The 2576-nt window shown below is 47.8% G+C and overlaps 1 protein-coding gene across 2 annotated transcripts in view; it reads left to right on the forward strand.

Annotated features, from left to right (window-relative positions):
• Positions 1-268: 268 nt before the first annotated feature.
• The window catches only part of PHTF2 (putative homeodomain transcription factor 2), a 240976-nt gene continuing 238668 nt past the window's right edge, over positions 269-2576 (forward strand). For both annotated transcript variants that reach the window (XM_019509475.1, XM_019509476.1), the window contains exon 1: positions 269-331. The gene's annotated coding sequence lies outside the window, so the exon portion shown is untranslated. The remainder of the gene's footprint in view (positions 332-2576) is intronic.

The following is a 2576-nucleotide window of genomic DNA, read 5'->3' on the forward strand; positions in this document are numbered from 1 at the left end:
GGGGGCATGCTGCAGCCGCGCCATGTGGCTGGGCGCGCGGTCACATTGAGGCTCCCCGGAGCCGTCCCCGCATCCTCCCTGGGGGGTCTGCGGGGCGCCGCGGCCTCGGGGCTCCTCCGAGCCGGCTGCGGGCACGTGTGTGCCAGGCTCCCGCCGCCCCTCGAGGAAATCGGTGGGTTTTTTGGAGCTGCTTGTGGCTCGGGGGGCGGCGGCAGCGGCCCGGAGGCGTCCTCCTTCACCCCGCGGTTGGGGAGGCCACCACTGGTGCTTTTAGCCCTGCCTGGTCCATTTCCAAGGGCAGGGCGGTGGATCCGGGCCGTCTTGCAGCGCGGTAGGAATGATGTCTGCTTTTCTCTACTTTCCTCTTTATGAGGAGCTATATATAGCATCTGCTTTCTGCAGCGCTGGAGGCTTCTGGTGACCTGCCTCCATTCACTGCTAAATTTGTGGCCTCCTGCAAAAGGTGTCTTGTTTTGGTTTCTGTACGATAACGTGCGTGCGCTTTCCGTGGTGTTTTGGTTTTACACATCTTTTGTGGGGGGTGGGTGTCTTTTGTGCTCCCCCTCTCCCTTTTCCCCCCTACCCCCGTTAGAGCTGCTCCACCGTGTTTGGAAACTGCTTTCAGGGCCCTCGGTGAAGTTGGGAATAAGACACTGCAGGTTCCCATCCAAGTTTGTAGTGGGCTTTTCATGTCCTTGGGTGTCGTGTCCTGTTGCTCTGTGTTCCTTGGTGTCCACACAGTTATGTTTATGTCTAAAGTAACTAAGGATAAAATGACTTTTGAGTCATCGAGTAAGAGCTTTGAATTAGCCTCTTTGTTTGCTGGTTTGTAGCAGGAGTGGATTCTTATATTGCTGGTCATATTGCATTCCTGCAGTCACTTCTTTAAGAGTTATGAACTAGCTCTTGCTTGGGGATGGACACAGCAATGGGATAGTCAGAGTTTCGGTGCGTTCACAAATACAATAACAGACCGTTTGGGGTTGTTGCTGTGTGGTCGTTACCTGCATTCCAGGAAGATTTAGACTGGGCAAACGTTAAAATGGGAAGCAAAGAGATGCTAGTGACATGCTGGGCATGGGCGCAGAGCTATATTAAGAGAACTCGCTGTGCATTTTAATGAAATGAGAGAGCTCTTTTCCATGCATCAAGGAGTGTAGGGTGGAGCAATTCTTGGAGCCAAACAGTGCGGTTCCTGAAAGAGCTGGCAGGGGTCACTGGAAACCAATGGACAAAATGACTTTCTGTGTTCTCTGAAGTTGAATGTATCTGCTCCCGAGGCTCCTCCCTTTCTTGGGCCTGTGTTCTCTCTCTCTCTCTCTCTCTCTCTCTCTTTTCCCCTTTAAACATCTGTATGCCATAGCTTATATTAGAGCATGGATTATCGAGACAGAAAACTGAAATTCACAAGGAAAATTTGGAAATAAACCCAAGTGTCTGTCTTCATAACAGGTTCTGTGTATATATGAAGGCATGGTCCTGAGATTAGTGTTTTTGCCTTGCAGACTTCAGTTAAAAAAACAAAACAGGGTTCACAGTGAACCTCATTTACTTGTGATCCTTTAGCCAACAAAAGCTAGGTGACAGAACCTCTGAAATTATACTGAAGGGGGAGTGGATGGTAACGTTTTAATGCAAGCTCCTTTCTCCTTTGCGTTCTCTGTGCTATTCTAGACCATTATGAAGCTGAGCTTCAGAGGTCAAACTTTGAAACTGAAGGAATTTTCTTTGAATTAATATGTAAATAATTACGAGTGCAACAAGTTTTACTTAACTGAATATTGCCTATAACGGAAGGATGTTAAATGCAGTGTGGAATATGACATTATATGTAAATTCTTGCTCTGCGTTGTTTCGGCAACACAATTTTTTTTAAATATCTATTCGAATCTTCCACGTATGCTTTATAATATATTGAGAGTGTCTTTAAGTTTTAAATGGATCTAGGAAAAGAGGTTTGTGAGCGGTGATGTTTTCTCCACCTCTGCACAATCAGCATTTTATAGGGATCTGTTTATATGCAAATACTCATGAGAGGACTCCTGCCAGTTTGACTTTTATTGGGGAACTGTCTTTAAACGTGGTGTGCAGTACCAGAGTACTTAACCTTGGATCACCGGAGGCATCCTTAGTGGAATGTTCAAAAAAGACTCTCAGAATCGCAGAAAATGAGGGTTGGAAGGGACCTCAGGAGGTCATCTAGTTCAGGGGTTTTCAACCTTTTTTGGTTGGTGTACCCCCTGGTGGCTGGTCGACTGGGGGACCAGTCCCCCAGTGGCCGGTTGACCTGGGGAGGAGTCCCTTGGCAACAAGCATCGCAAAGTGCTGGCGGTCCCACTCCCCGCTTTTCCTTACCACTGTCACATACCCCTGGTTGACACCCCCTGATGTAGTCCAACCCCCTGCTCAAACCAGGACCAGTTCCAACTATATCATCCCAGTAAAAGCTTTGTTGAGCCAGGTCTTGAAAACCTGCAAGGATGGAGAGTGCATAACTTCTCTGGATAACCTGTTCTAGTGTTTTACTGCCCCCCTAGTGAGAAAGTTCTTTCTAATATGTAACCTAAACTTCCCTT

The sequence above is a fragment of the Gavialis gangeticus genome, unplaced genomic scaffold, assembly GCF_001723915.1.
Source record: "Gavialis gangeticus isolate Ggan-Ray unplaced genomic scaffold, GavGan_comp1, whole genome shotgun sequence".
Classification (NCBI taxonomy): Eukaryota; Metazoa; Chordata; order Crocodylia; family Gavialidae; genus Gavialis; species Gavialis gangeticus.